General features: G+C 45.5%; 1 long non-coding RNA gene across 1 annotated transcript in view; it reads right to left on the bottom strand.

Moving 5' to 3' along the window:
- LOC127015275 (uncharacterized) overlaps nt 1-9,948 on the bottom strand; it is a 33,052-nt gene extending 23,104 nt beyond the window's left edge. Inside the window, exon 1 of the long non-coding RNA XR_007766314.1 lies at nt 9,892-9,948. This is a non-coding gene — a long non-coding RNA (uncharacterized LOC127015275). The remainder of the gene's footprint in view (nt 1-9,891) is intronic.
- Nucleotides 9,949-15,840: the final 5,892 nt, after the last annotated feature.

Here is a 15,840-nt window from a genome sequence, read left to right as displayed (position 1 = left end):
ACAGAGATAAAGAATAAAAATAAACAAATTAAAGATACAGGTAGAATAACTACAACTGATATCAGAATCTGTTCTCTTACCAGCTAAACGAAGGAATTACCTTTGTGCTCCACCAATACAGAAACTCTGTTGGCACCTGGGTACTAAACAGGGAGTTCCAGCCCCGGGGCAACTGAGCCATTTCACTGCTTCTTGACTAGAAATCCTTAAATCCAGTAGTGTTAGTTATCACATAACCTGTTATAATGGCATTACCTGGTCCAGCAGGGCTTCATCATCATACCTTCAGTTTCATCATACCTTCCCCATCTTCCTCACTAAATGCTGATTTGATGTTTCTCCTCTCCTCTTCACCATCTTTGATAGTCCCCTTCTGCTTGTGGTTATTCCATACCAAGATAAATCAGCGTCAAAAAGAGAAGGGCTGTGCAATTGTGGCAATGGATACCTGCTGGGATGCTTGTCTTTGCCAATATATAATTCAGACCCTGATAAAACACATGTAATTCATGCATCTATTTGAGCACGTAAGTTTTAATTCATAAATACTTTTCATTTTGCTACTATCAAGCAATAACACAGGCTAACAAACTATTTCAAAGTATAAAGAACTAGTGTGAGCACTGTGTTTCTAAAGCTTTTAGTAACTGACTTGACACGTGTGCCTGGGTTGCTGCCCCTAGATATGAAGCTCAGGGCTAACTTCAGTGGATAACCACAATGAAGCTGGAATATAGCTGGCCTTAACATACTTTTCCATGCTACACATACTTCAAAAAACAAAAGCCTACTTCTGGTTCTCAGACATCTCCAGTAAACTGGAGTTGAAGTTGTGCATACTTATTAACAAGTTAACATACTCAGCAGATACACTCTTCTGCTGTCCAGAACAGAACTAGACAGCCAAAATCCTGCAGGCTGCACCAGCAAACCACAAAGATGTCCTCCTACACAACCTATAAATCCTACTGAAATGCAAGGCTTCTTGTGCCATGTGTGATGCAATTAGTATATCAGGGACATCCATACCAGGTAGGCAGGTATGACTCAGGACCTGCAGGACACAGGCCACAGGCGGAGGTCTGGAGGGATAGCCTGTGGCAGTACAAGAGATCTGGTGGCTCACAGGTAGGCAAGGCTTGCCTGAACTTTTGATACAAATAAGAAGTAGACTATGTTAGCTGCTTAAGCGTCTGTTGCACATTTTGAAAAACAGAATTTTATTGGGATATCAAGGAATCAAAGCGTTTCTTAGAGTATAGACACAAAAAAAAAAACCACAACGAGCTTTTAAAAACATTTCATTAATGTCTCACTAAAACTAGAATACTCTGGAAGATCAGCAGTACCTGACTGAACAAGGCATCTGGCAGACCTTCTCTAAGCTTTAGAAAATGGCAAGCATTCCAGGCAAGCACAACGTGCAGGTTCAGGATAAGCCCCTGACGTGCTCTCATTTTTGAGGTCTGGGTTGGAATGGGTTGTTTAATGGCAGGATTGCAAAACAGGTCAGCTCTTTGTCCTGCACTGACCTGTGATCTCAGCTCTGGCTTGAGGAACTAAAGTACTCATGTACCAGATATAGGAAAATCTGATGTTATTTAGTGAATTCTATCTGTGACATTGTTTTTTCTTGGTTTATTCTAAACTATCGACTGTGCAGCACCCAACTCTGGCTAAGCCTGATACTTTCCAGGCTCACCAAATTTCTAAGGGTCATTCCAAGAAACAGACCCTTCAGAAAGCATCCTCTCATCCCAGACCATACAAGCCATAGCTTTTGTAGCAATGCTTCTGAGGTGGTACAAGCTCCCACACCAGTGGCCAAGAGGCAACACAAACCAGTTAAGAACATGTACATTCACTTGCCCATAGCAAGTGCTATTTGAGGTGAAGTCTGAACACATCTTTCTTGTTTGCAGGAGACTGACATCTGCAAAGAAAATAGTTACCATCTCACAGAAATACCTGGCATTACTGAAAATACTCCTGTGCAACTTTGCTTCTCTCTCTCGTTAGTACAATTCGTTGCTATGAAGTCTCAAGAATACCAGTGATTGATTTTGAAAGTCAATGAATATCTAATATGTATCTAATAAGCAGCAAAATTAGGCAGATGTGACAACAAGCAAAAAGACAGTAAAATGACTGACATACAAAAAGAAACTTTGTTTTGTTAAAAAAACCAAACCAAACCACACAAGCAAAAAGCACCACTACTTCCTCCTCCCGCTTATTTGCAAAATCCATCTCACTGGCTAAACACCAAAGCACTGCTCAATAGGCACACTGCTCACAGTGGGAAGAATCCCACTTGCATTGTAAGTAATCCTTTGCTACCAAGGACACGAGCAAACATGCATAATCCTGGCAGTTCCCACCCTACAGAAAGGCCTGCAGGCACCCACGGTGTTGAGAAGGGCGGAAGGCAGCCTTGGCACCCACCTCGCAGCCCTCACCCTCCAAGTATGAGGCAGCAACAGTGCCTGGAGCGAAGAAACACACCAGTGATACCTTATGGCACTGACAGTGTTTTGTAAGGTAGAGGAGAGGGCTAAAGAGAGAAACTTAAATTCAGTAGCGATAATTCCACCCACGCCTGTTCTCATCTCATTTTTAAATCCAACATTTGAAGGATCCTGAGCAGTGAGGTGAAGCAAACCTTTACAGTCCTGCCAAAAGCAGCAAAGGGAATAAGCACCGATTACACTATGGATTCAGATGAATGTACTCCCACACTGAGTTAATGCTGAATGACACAGGGATCTCTTGCCTCAAAGAGGACGAGGCTGACAGATGGTGCAGGTGCTCATGTTCTCCAGAGGCAAGATGATGCTACTGAGACCCATGTGGACAGTACAAGATTTATGAGAGAGAAATGGAACCATGCCACGGACTGAGGTATTTTGTTGTTGTGCCATGTCCCTAAGCCCCTGCCTACTCTTCTCCATGTCAACCCTACTTTTCAGTTTCCCCCACCTCCATCTTGCAGCAGCTCCCTGGTGACGTCCCATTTGCCTCTTCCCACACAGAGGTTCCCAGCAGCACCATTCTGAGACAATTCAGTGAGCTTCCTGGAGCCGAGTTCACATCTTTAGTCTACAGTGGACACTGACATACGGAACAGACATACAGATTAGCTTAGATGAAGACGGACTGTTGTGAGTCTGTGGCTATTCACCTATTCCCTACCAACACAATTCTGAAGTTTATTCCTGATCCAACATCAAAGGGTCTTGAAGACAGTGCAGCAAAAGTGCAGAAAGCTAAACAAAGAAGCAATCAAACCACCACAAGAAAACTTTCTGGAACAAGACAGTCTAAGACTCCTAAGCTCATGCAACCTGCAATGCTTAAGATTTTGTATGCAGTATATCTTTTACTGTAAGTTTCCATACCTCCTGCAGCACCAACCGAGAGCAATTCAGCCTCGAGACAGGTGAGCAACAAATCAATGGGTGGTTGTTGGAGGAAAAAGAAGTAACATAAGCAACGCAAGGCTGGCATCACACAAAGGTGAGTTATACTGTGCAGCATCCTGGCATGTACACCAGGAAAAACAGAAAAATTATTCAGCAGATGAATAATCAAATACATATGTTAGCGTACCTGTCCTGCCTTTACGTGATCCAACGTTGGCCCCAAGTAAACACAACTGCTGAGAAGTCACCATAAATGTACTGTTAAATCCAAGTATGAGTCTGCCTGTGTGTGTGCTAATGTTCTTATCTGGTTAGTCATGTGTCGGATTATTTGCCAGCTGTACATAAGATACTGTGTTGAACACACACAATCCAACACTGCCTTGTGTCAACATTGCTTCCTTCTCTGTATAGGTGATGCATTGTCTACCTTTTCTAAAGAATTTAAACAAAGCCCCACAGAAAGTACACATTATGGTCCTAACCTCAGTACTTTATCATTTTCCAACACACACAAAAGATTTTTGTTGTGCAAAACCACCTGAATCACAACGCATATAAACAAAGACAAGGGCCTGAATCCACAGCAGTCAAAAGAGGCATACACTTACAGTGAGGCAACACTTGGCATTGCCCCATCTAGTTTTTAGGCATTCAGCTCACGGACTGGTATTCAAGTCCAAGTCAGACACCAAAACCCACATCAATAGTGCCTGACAGAGCCTGGGGCTTAAGTGCTGAAGATTTGCCCTCCCACAGGTGCACTGACATTTTTCATACCCTGGCTGCAGAGGGGGGGAAAAAAAGAAAAAAATTCAAAAAGTAACAAAGTACTCAAGAAGAATGTTTCTCAAATCTACACTCAGATGTTTCACTAAAAGTTATTGTAGTGAATTAACTATTGGTTTAGCTGTCTATAGGAGCCTGGGTTCCCTCACAAGCAGAAGCATTTCACTGTCATCTCTCCGATGGTGAGAACTGTCCTATGAAATGGCAAACTTTGAGTAACAGGCTAGTAGTAGTCACTGCACTCACTTCCTCTGCATGAAGCAGTTCAAACCCACATCCCCCCACCTTCCAGGAGACCACTGTAACAACCAGGCTGTTGACTACACTGAGGATATTTTACTTCGCTTCTGAGCCTACTAGATGAGGAAAAGAGGATGCCCATGAGGCTATACCTCTCCCCAAAGGGCACGAACCAGGTAGAGAGGAATCCTGCTCTTCATTTGCTTCTAAAACTACGTGCTTTCTGTTTTAATTACAGCAATCTGACAAGAAACAGTAATCCACAAATTTTCCCTCTTCCAAAGTCCAGTCTCCTACCTCCACATGAACATGCAGTTTCCCACACACACGAACCTGCCCCTGAAAACCTAAGAGCTGTTTTTGAAACTGGAGCTCCACAAGTCAGATCGGCCAGAGCTTCACAGAAAAAAAAGCATTTACTACTCACAGACAAGCAATAAAAATACCCTTCAGGCAACTGTTCAAACTGTGAAAAGAGACCTAGTCACACGATCTTTATTTGTTCCCTTCCCACACACAGACTCTGCAGCAGATGAAACACAAGAAAGCCCCCATTAGTATGCTCAGGAGCATAGCTCAGGTTTGCCAGCCTTTTACTGGGAAACATGGTCAACATCAACCAGGACATGTCAACATGCAGCCCAACAGGCTGCATAATTAGGCGGGTTCTGGCATTTTCCAGTCGCTGGTGCAGGGAGCTGTTGTAAAACCCATCGCAGCAAGGCATAACTAACTCCTAGAAACACAACTGGGCTGCGTGAGGAAGAGCAAACCCTAAGCTGTAATTGATACTTAGAACAGTTAGGAAAAGCCTGTATGCGTACATAGATAAGGGAGGATGTATGAATTGCTTCATACTTGACTTTTGTGTGCTTGACCCCACAACCGTGGTGTGCACGTGTGCGTGACTTCCTAGGGCACTCTTTTCAAAGAGGAAAAAGTGAATGCCAACTTTCCTCCTACCTTCTCAAAGAAATGGCACCGTGTGTGTCACCTTGCCTGCCCCACCAGCTGCCAGCACGGGCGGGACTGCCTGGATGCCAGCGCAGAGCTGAGCAAAGGAAGCGGCTCCGTCTGTGGAGCCAGTTTGTCACCGGCTACCCGAGTCAACCGCGGGAGGAGCTGGGACAGACCGTTTACTTTGGGCTTTCACAGGAGTTTGCCAGCACTCTCCACTCAGTCTCCGCTTCTGCCAGCTCCAACAGTGACAGTCTCCAGCTATCACTCCTCCTGGCTGAGTCTTTCCATCCCTTCAGCCCAGCTCTGAGCTGAATCTGTATCGTTTTACCAGGCATCTGAGGACAGATCACTTTCCCCAGATCTGTTGCCTCCAGCTCTTGTCCTTGTTGTGTTTTAACCCCAACCAGAGGCATGAGAGGCTGGCAGAGAGCACTGGTGGTGTAGGAAAGGCTGTTCCTGCAGCCACTTCCTCCCTCCCCATCCCAGGAGTCAGCCGTGGCTGCTAGCAAAGTTCTGCTCCATGCTTCAAGCCCTCATTTCAAACACACTTCAGGCTGAAAAATCCTTCAGGAAAAAAAAAAAAAAAAAACAACAGCTTTCAAATTAATAAGGCCTTTGAGAGCGTGTGAAGAGTAACAGATTTCCTTTTTAATCCATCATTTGGCCAAATACAGAAAACTTTACCAAAAAAAAAAAAAAAGCAGCTCTTCTTGGGCACAGAAATGCAACAAGTTAAATGTCAAATTCTTGCTGCAAAGCACAGAGAAGTTACAGTAGTAACACTAAGATACACTAGTAATAGTGCGCTGAAACAGGTGCACTTTTTTATCCTTCTCAAATTTTACTCGAGAGTAATCAAACTATTTTTTTTTTTTCACTGAAATTTCACAGATACATATTTTTACCTGATGCACACACCTGGAACAGAATTTCATCCCCTCTGGAGGTAGTTTAATGGTTAAAAAAATTGCACCAGGATCTAGGAGACATCATGCAGTCCTAAATACACAAAATACTTTACCATTTATACTTTAATCTGGATTAGAGCATAGCCAGTCAATGCTGCTGTAGAAATATTTGGCAATAGCCACAGCCAACTGCCATGCCAGAAATGTATTAGGCAGAAGAGAGAGCTGTTCATCTCATGTAAATTTAATGTCAGAATATATTATCTGTGACTGCACTTCACAACTCAGCATGGCTTTGTGTGGAAGATAAAACGCTCTGATTTACAGCATTATAAATGTTTGCTAAATGCCTTAATTGCCCTCTCTCCTTTCAAAGTGGCACTTTATTATTAGCTTACGGAGTGTGCTATGTAAGGCAGATAATTTTTTCCTAATACCTTATTGACACCTTAAAAATCTGTATTTTACTAATATTCCTCTGAATAAGAAGAGTGTCTGCTTTACCTCAGCATCCAGTGATGAACAGCCGCATTCAGCTCCTTGTTACTATGGCAATATTACGTAGGAGGTACAGAAACAGACTGACGCTTTTATCTTCTCCCTTTGTACTTAGAATATACTCTCTTCCCCCTCTTTATTTTTGAGCAAAACAGCCACAAAGGGGGATGGTGAATCATTCAGAGAATCAAAACAAACGTTATTTTATTAACTTTGTTGTTATATTAACTGAGGATAAATTGCAGGGCTATGAATGAGATATAAACACCAAAGACCTTAAGATATGATCTCGCAAACAAAGTGTTTTCTTTCTTTTCATTAAAAAAAAGAAGGATTAGTGACCCACTCTGCTTGCTTCTTAAACAAAACTGAACCCCTTTGCTGTTTAGCAGTACCCAGGCAATGGTGAGAGCAAGGGTCACTCACACAATTTGCTGTTTCCCCTGGAAACAACTAAAACAGTCAATGTAGGCACATTTGTGAGTGTCAGGTGGGATGAAATCCCACTTTTTATGTGACCCCATCCAAAAGGCAATGGAAATAGGCTGCTCCATGTCTACTAACAACACCTCCTCTGTATTCATTTGCTTCTAACTAGCAATGGTTTAAGGTCCCTCCCTTCCCTTCCCCCCCCCCCCAAAAAAAAGTGGGATGCAGAGTAAACTCTTCAGGTGGTTAATGCAATACGAATAAAGTATTCAGTCCTGCTGGGTGCAATCAAGATTTATAGCAAAACACCTCACTTGTATCTATTGACTCAGCCACTTGCAGCAACTCTGCCTGGTTATATCAGTCAAAGCAAGCCAGATGCGCAAAGGTCTCCAGCCCAGGCTAGCCAAGCTCACTGGATGTGATGGCTTCGGGAGCAGGCAGGTTAAGCAGCTCAGCCAGCTGAGCCTAAGGGGGAGGTTTGCCACAGCTGGGGATCAGCCAGTGGTGGCACAGCTGTCTGCAACCAGGTTTGCTGTGCTCCTCCTGTTCTGCTTACAGTCTGTATTCATCCACCAGAGGTTAGCAATACAATTATTGCCTGCAAACTTCTTTTCTTTTTCCTAACTTCAGAATGATGAACCTGAAAGGAAAAACATGGGATTTTTTTTTCCCCCCAAAAATCAACTCTTCAAACTCAAGAAAGGTATGGTTTAGGATTTCTAACTTGATACAGTACATTTCTTCAGTTGCTCATTCAGATGAGAGCACCATTTGGCAGCTGACTTTTTGTAGTCCACAGTTTACTTACACACCAGTACTGCCCTAGACTACTCATTTTTCTTTCTCCTTTGCCCCAAGTAGCCTGTAGTTTTGATAGCTACACATTCTTAATGTATGTTGCTGTGGCTTTCAGCATTTTTTAAATAACTTGCCAGTGGAGGTAGAGATTCCTGATTACCAGATTTAAGCCTATGGGCCATTGGCTTACTCTTTCAGAAATTTCATTAAACCCTTAGAATTAACCTGCAGATTCCAAGTAATCCACAAATTGCAGGATTTTTAACTCCTGCTGGTATACAAACCAGAATTTACTTTGCCATATTGCTGTAAATAAATGCAGGGGGAAAAAACAAAACAGAAACTGTTCAATCTTAACTTTGCAGCAAGGCATTTCCCATGGGCAGCAGAGAGAAGCGCTATAGAGACACACATTTCATAAGAACTCCAGAAAAAGAAAACAAAAAAGACGCCCCCCAACAGTAAACTGTCAGTATGACCTGTCACAAGATTAGCAATAGGGATGTGAATGCCATACCTTACACAATAAGCTTTCCCAAACATGCCAGGAACCAAAAACCAGTCCAAAAGGCATTGCAAGCATCAACATGAATTCAGTAGTTGCTATTTCGCAGTAATCCCCCCCTGCAATATTTCCAGTTTTAAATTAAAGATATCATGGTGATCACTAACAGTATCTGGGTCAGACTACTTCCCGTTTTGACAGAAGCTTACTGTAAGCTCAGTGGGAAAAATTAAGAAGCCATGAGATTGAAAGCAGTGGATTAATATTTTCCTTCTATTTGTAATTTAAAGGGATCACTTGCTAATGGCATCTTGTGCATTATGCTCCAGATACATCTGCAAAGCCAAATTATTTCTACCCTAAGATGACCTGCATAAAGTCTACACACAACATTTTCCTCAAAGTTAAAAGCAGCTCAGTCACTACCTACGAATTGAAAAAACTTAATTCTTCATAGAACAAATGGTTGAATACAGTGACCAGTACAAAATATCTTCGTAACAAGTACTTAACACCAGGGCATCATAGCATTCCTTTTTAGTGATGTTTGTACAGAGCGTTTGTGCCTGTCCTGAGAAGAGATTTCAGTCACTGCAAACTGATGTGGAGAAGGCACGTTAACATGTAAGACAGCCCACTTGGTCAGAGTCATGAAATTCACTCTCAAAATCTGTTCAGCACTTCACACGGCAGTAAAAAAAAATAAATCCTAACGACATATAGTCCCACACAACAGTCTCCCAGAAACATTTATTCAACTGTTTACTTTTTTTCTGCTTTGAAACTTTGTGCTGCAGGAGTTGGGGGAAGAAAGGGGAGATGGGTTTAGCTCACGATCAGGGACAATACGAGAAGTTACAATAGTGCTTGCCACAGGAAAAAAAAAAAAAAAGGAGGGGGAGGACTGTATCATATGAGCACCTATTAAAATGGCTGGATCTCTGTTAAGACCTTCAGATACTAGGCTCTAAGTAAATAAAAATATTTTCAAAGAACATAACCGTAATTACTATATGGATTGTATTTTAACAACAACAAAAGTAAAGCCACAGCTTCTTACTGAGCACCATTGCCTGTTTCCTGCAACGAAACTGGTAACTACCCGGAGCCGGAGGACCCGCACTCTCTGGGCAGTGCTGCAAGGCGGCTGCCATAACCATTACTTTCCCTACTGGTCTGCACGGGGAAGAGCGAGCTAGCACAAGACCGCACGAACACAGGACAGGACAGGACAGGACCGGACCGGACCGGACCGGACCGCCTCCTGGGGCGAGAAGAGCCCGACCGCGGACCCGGCCTCGGGCACACTTGGAAGGGTTATTCGAGACCCCGCACTTACACCGGGCTCTCGCCCACCACTCCGCCGGCCGGCCCTCAGCAACGTCCCCCCTTCCGCCGCTGCCACCGCCGCGCTCCCGGGCCGGGGGAGCGGGAGCGATACGGACCCCCGGCGGGAGCCGGAGGAGAGCCCACCGCTCCTCCCCAGCCGGCAGCCCCAGCAGGCGCTCGGCGCCGCTCCCCTGGGCACGCGTGTTTCTCCCTCCCGGGGGAGCGGCACCCCGCCCGCCGCCGGGCCTCCCCCGCTCCGGGCTCCAATCCAGCCGCTCGTGAACGCCTAACAACTTCTGTCCTGTTAATTGCTGTCAGGTGCTTCACGCACCTAGCGCCTCTGCTTGAGAATTTTGCTTTTATTTGCCCCTACTTCTGGTCTAGTCGTAAATAGTCTCTGTTAGGTTTTGATTTAAAGCATTGAGAGTTCTGTCGCTTAGCGTTGTTCCCACTCGGGTTTTGCTGTTCAGAAAATGCCCTGCCGAAGAAAATGCTGCAAATCATCTCCCATCCCCTCACTCCGTGACTCACCTGATCGGCTGTTGGCACTACACTGACAGGTGAAACTCAGGCAGCCAAGCGAACGTTAAAAAAAAAAAAAAATCGGAATACCACAAATTACTACAATTTGCTCTCTTCTGTGCTAATTGCTAAGAAGCTAATAGCTTCCTTGCTAATTTATTTTTATGCTTAATTAGGAACTTTTTTCCCTTTTCATTCAAAGCTCAGCTTTTACCAGCACTCAGAAGTGCGATGATGACAGGAAAGATGATGAAACTATTATATTCCTTTAGTCAGAGTGCTGAAAGCCTAACATCAGTTGACCCTCACTCAACAGTTCATTTAACCACAGTGTGAAACTAATTTGGGGAGTGGAAATCATTCTTAAAGATTTTATTACACCTGGCACTTCCACCCGAGATGTGAGCCCTCACAGTAAGAATGACCTAAGGTCATTATCTCAAGACACCTTAGTGCAAAACACAGACTGGATGTTTTTGATATCTTCAATTTTATAAAAACAAAACAACCAAGAAAACTCTAAGCCATTCCAGAGCTCTCAAGCCTTCATCATACATTGTGAAGAAGGGAAAAAAAAATTTGACTTAAAATAACATCCTTCCAAAAAACCTTTAACAACCCTTTCAAGTAAAATTGAAAGGGGCTAAAAGGCCTTCTTTCATTGTCTGTGCCCTCATCTTACTGCTATCACTGGGAACCAGGTTCTTCCTCTGGAGGAAGCTCCTCACCCACACCACAGCCATTTGCTGGTTTGCTCCCGAAGCTGGGTGGAGATCCAGCCTGGAGCCCGTCAGCTGAGCAGCCCTGCTACAGGCATTCACTCAGTTAGTGTCACAATGTTTTCCCCATATTCTCAGAAGCAGCAAGAGCAGCTGTGAATAACACACTACCAGCACTATTTCGAGAGACTGTTGCTTCAGCTTTTCCTCGCTGGGAAGGGAAAAGAAACATTCATGTCTTTCTCGGAGGCCAGGTACCGAGCTGAGCAGAAAGGGCAGGTAATCAGCATCGCTTCAGACTCGCCTCGTTCCGCAGGTGCCAGCTGGGAGCTCGCACATCGCTGTAACTGGTCCTTGCAAAATGGTGATTTCTCTTTCAGGAAGTATCAAAGCCAAACCTTCGCAAAAGCTCTTCCTCTCTTTACAAAACCACCACTTAGGGGAGGCTTTTCTTAAGAGAGAAAACAGAACGTGCCTTTAAGTACCTCACAAAAACAACCCACAGAACCAAAGGAACGCCTCCCAGCTGGAAGGAGGGTTGCTGCTCAAGACAGACACTACCCCGCTACTCCTCTGAGGAGAGCAGCCGCCAGCTGCCGCCCGCCAGCTGTGTGGGGGATCCATCAGGCGCGGCTGAGAAGGGCAGGTGGGGCTGTTGGACAACAGCTCATAGGGAATACGGCCTGTCTGGGCTTTACAAGTGTTCTGGTGAGGAAGGGCATAAAAGAACATAAAAGCTGGGCAACAACGCGCTCTCCCCGCAACCTTGAGAAGAAAGAAAGTGATAATTGTGTCAGAGGGGTGGGGAAGCTAAGATTCAGGCTGGAACCTGAGAGCAAACTCAGCGATGCACAGGGCTGGGGCTGTTCAGTTAGAGAAACATGGGCTTCACTTGTGTCTAGCTTCTCCAGGCTTGCTCAGAAACAGCAGTAAGGCCGACACCATTTATTAACTACCTTAAAAAAAAAAAAGAGAGAGAGAGAGACACCCAGAATATGTTGGGTTGTTTTTTTTTTCCCCACCGTAAATCATACTGATGTGTTTGGAGGATAAAGGGAAGCTATCTACCCTGAAGCAAGTATTGATTATTTTAAGAATCCATGGCACCAGCTGCTCATAACTCTCTTTCAGCAGCTAAAAGGGTTATGAGTGGGAGGCTCAGGCTGAGGCACTTTGAAGACGACTAATATACTGTAAAAAGCAAATGTAGTGACTTCCAGGCTGCTTGTTGGTTCTTATGGCAAAAGCAGATCTATGCCACCTGAAAAGCATTCCTGAACATGTCTCATCTGTTCACCAGCACAGAAGAATGGTTCTTACGTCAATTCTTACACTGGGGCGTGCAGGCAGCTCCACAAGCTGAGAATGGGGTGGCGGGGAGAGCCGGCAGCGGCCCTACCTGCCCCGGGCTGTGGGGCAGCCCCCCATGCCTTCTCTGAGCCCAGGCGCAGCCGAGGGACAGGAGAGGTGCAGGATGTTTCACAGCATCCCACTGCCATTTTCCTGTCGCGCTAACGGCACCCTGTCCTGAACCCATGGCTTGGGTGGGGGAAGGCTCAGGCTGACCAGGGACCGGTGGGGTGGGGGTGCTGTGGTGGGAAGCTTCGGTTCTCAGCATTTCAGAGGGCTCTCGCCCTTTCAGCAAGAAAAGGAATCGGGATTAGTTCGTGGTTGTGATGCCTATTGGCATATAATTAAATAATGGATCTTAGCAGTAGCGATGCTGCACAAAGACAAATGCAATGACTTATTTGAGGGTTTTCACCCTGAAAAGTCTGACTCTCCACAGGCATTTTTGTCTTTTGAAGCCCGCCGCTGGGCTTAAATTCCTGTTATACGACATATTAATGAAGTAAATAAGCAGTTTTACTATGTTTAATTTACCTACAATTTTTGGATACTAGAATCCATCAGTTTTCTTTTTAACCGAAAAAATACCGAGAGGTAAGCTACACGCAAAATTAGCAGAAGTTATTGTTAGTATGTAGGAAGTAACTTCCTCTGTCTACTCTAATATTGCTTGTAAGATTAATAGGCATTTCAGATGAAAGTATTCTGAACACTAGGGGCATCACTTAGCGTTAAAAGAGAGCAGAAAGGCAGCAAATACTGAAAACAATAAATCTTGATGTTAGCGTTTAGTGAAGGAGGTACTGTTTCAAGCAGACAGCGACTCTTAACATCCAGCTGAAAATCAGGACTGCATATCCTCATCTCAGGATGAGCCCATCTCAGGCCCACTTCCAATTACCATGTACGATGACTTACCTAACACAAAAGATCTTAGCTGCATGATCTCTGGGTAGCTTTGTTCCACTTAATTCTTTAGACAAAAAATCTATCCAGGCAGTTCCCGAGTTCTCAAATTCTTCTTTCCAGTGTACTTTGAGCAGGTTCCTCCTTTGTCAGACTTGGCAGTCCCCTTCAATTCCCCCTTCCCCCCAAGTTATGCTGTGTTTGCTGCTGCTGTGCATTCAAATTTATTGAATTTCCTGCCGCACTTCAGACTCTGAACAAAGCAGCTTTCAGCCTCACGAGTAAGCTTTATCATACTTCAGCCCTTAATGAGTGAATCACTTTTCTTTGCAATTGGAGATACTGATTATAGTCAGTATGAAAGCATGGAGCGGTTTTAAAGAACAACATTTGTAAGAGTCCAGGATGCTCCTTTATAAACTCGCGAACTTCCCAAAAGAGACACGAGAACTCAGCTACAGCTCAACTACTAGTGTTTTCCTCATTGTTAGAAGAGGGACACCCCCCCCCCCCCAAAAAAGTGGGTCTGACATCAATCCAGCATAAATTAAATTTGGCAGGGAATTTGCAATTGTTAAGGCAGATTTGCTTGAAGATGTTACTGAAAATTGATGAATACAGCAGAACTACATGCAAACTCAGTTAAAATGATATGAAGATGCATTTCATAGCATTACAAATGACTCTCTGCATTTGCTTAAATGAAATAGAATTACTCTCCATACAGTCTCATGTCCCATGCTTTTCTCTCTCTGGCCTTTGAACATAGCTATTTCACACCTGTATTATATTGGTTCATTATTTTTTCAATGGCTGTACCAATGCATTTAATAAATAAATATTTTCTCAAAGCATCTCCCGTGTCATCCCTGAAGTTTCAGGGGAAAAAAATGGAAAAAAGTGTTTGAACAAACCTGGAGCAAAAGGGAATAGTGTACAAAATGTATCACATCACTACATTATATATAGAAATATATATATATAGAAATCTATAGAATCTATAGAAAGGTTTACCTCCCATGATTTAATGGAACCATCAACACAAACATCATTTGGTGTAAACAACTGACATCTACATGAAATGTATAATTCCTAATTTGTGGCACTAAACTGTGTTTTACTCTGCTAAGTAAATTCAATTGAACATGTTCCTACATGCTCAAACATTCATTTGCAAAATGTTTACCATACCATAGTAAATATTTAGGTCTTACTTTTGTTCTGAGAAGCTGGATAACAACAATACAAGAGCGGCAACAAGTGGCCGAGACAACTGCAAGCCTGTTAAGATTTACCTTTTCCTTTCCACCAGTAATTTTTGTACCCTTAGCCTCTCCCAACACGCAGAGCTCTGATGAGCACCAGGTATGGCCACAGCCTGGAGCGGGAGGAGGCTGCAGCGGGCCCCGGGGTCGGGAGGCCGGGGACCCGCCGGGGGACGCTGACAAAGGATGCTGCCGCTGCGCTCCCTCCCTCCTCCACCTCGCACATCGACAGCAGCTCGAAAGGTCGGACGTGCGTGGATTACTGCCTGGGCGGGGGGTGAAATCGCGCACTCCGCGCACGCACCCACCCTCTCCTCCCTCGTTCACGGGCGCAGACGCGGCCCCGGGCGCAGGGGAGCGGAGCACGCCCTGCCCACGCCGCGGCCGTCCACGCCTGCCCCCAGTCCTCCCATTGTCGGGGTCTCTCCCCGGGAGGGCTGCTCCCCGCCACCGAGCCAACACGGCGCGGTGGCCAGCAGCGCCGCGACCTCCCCCCGGGCAGGGACCCGGCTGGGAGGGGCTCGCCCCCTCCTCTGCTCGTTATCCCGCCGTCCGCCGCCGCACCGGGTCGTTGGTCTCGCTGAATCCCCGGCGCTGCGCTTGCTCACAGAGGCATCCACCGGCTCAGCGTCTTGTTCGGAGCCGAGCCGTCGGCGACTGCGACCAACAGCCATCCTAAACAAGCAAGTATTTGAACTGCACACGCTCTCCGTGCGGTGATCAGCCCGCCATCCGTATCTTGAGGACACCTAGACAGCAAATACACGCACTGTGGCAGTCGCAGCCAGATCAGGAACAGCTCAACGCGAAGCTACTAAGGCGCTAAGGCTACTGCAACACACAAGTTATTTATTCAAATAAATAAAAATGAACTTTTATGTACAAATATACAAAATCATTACGCACATCTTATAAAGTAGTCGGACGCCTTAAAAATAAAGGGGGGCGAACGGGGGAGGCAGGACGCCCACAGCCGGCTCCTCTCCCTCCCAGCGCCGGGGCACCGGCGGGCGGAGGCCGGCGCCGCTCCTTTGTCCCTCGCCCCCGCAGCAGCGCGGCCCCGGGGGTCGGCTCCGGGCCGTGGGCCCCGCCGCCCAGCCCCCACCGCCACCCGCCGGGTCTCTCCCGGCGCGGGCGACACCACAAAGGACACAACAGCTACGGACAGCGGATGGCGGCACCGCCTCCTCCCCGGGC

Source organism: Gymnogyps californianus, chromosome 3 (genome assembly GCF_018139145.2).
Source record: "Gymnogyps californianus isolate 813 chromosome 3, ASM1813914v2, whole genome shotgun sequence".
Taxonomy (NCBI): Eukaryota; Metazoa; Chordata; class Aves; order Accipitriformes; family Cathartidae; genus Gymnogyps; species Gymnogyps californianus.
This window is presented reverse-complemented; position numbering and strand designations above follow the sequence as displayed.